The sequence below is a fragment of the Oncorhynchus masou genome, unplaced genomic scaffold (genome assembly GCF_036934945.1).
Source record: "Oncorhynchus masou masou isolate Uvic2021 unplaced genomic scaffold, UVic_Omas_1.1 unplaced_scaffold_506, whole genome shotgun sequence".
Taxonomy (NCBI): domain Eukaryota; kingdom Metazoa; phylum Chordata; class Actinopteri; order Salmoniformes; family Salmonidae; genus Oncorhynchus; species Oncorhynchus masou.
In genome coordinates this window covers 424,130-424,488 of record NW_027011461.1, presented here as the reverse complement: position 1 = coordinate 424,488, position 359 = coordinate 424,130, and positions in this window count along the sequence as shown.

Sequence of the window (359 nt, the reverse complement as noted above, 5' to 3'; positions counted from 1 at the left end):
CTTTAGATGTGTGTGTATTGTTGTGAAATGGATAAATATTACTGTTAGATATTACTGCACTGTTACCCGAGCTAGAAACACAAGCTACACCCGCAATAACATCTGCTCAACACGTGTATGTGACAAATAACATTTGATTTGATTTTAAAAAACGAGAATAAAGCGGCAATAGTACTGTTTGTCCATTTTGAGAGGCTGTAGCCAAAATTACTCAAGAAATCTGACGTTCATTTTGACATTTTTACCTTAGAGATCTTAGTTGCGCAATTTTACATTGAACTAAGATATTTGGTAAAGTATTTTTAAATAAAACATTTGCATGGAAACAAGTCGTATCTCGTTGAATGACAGACTTTATT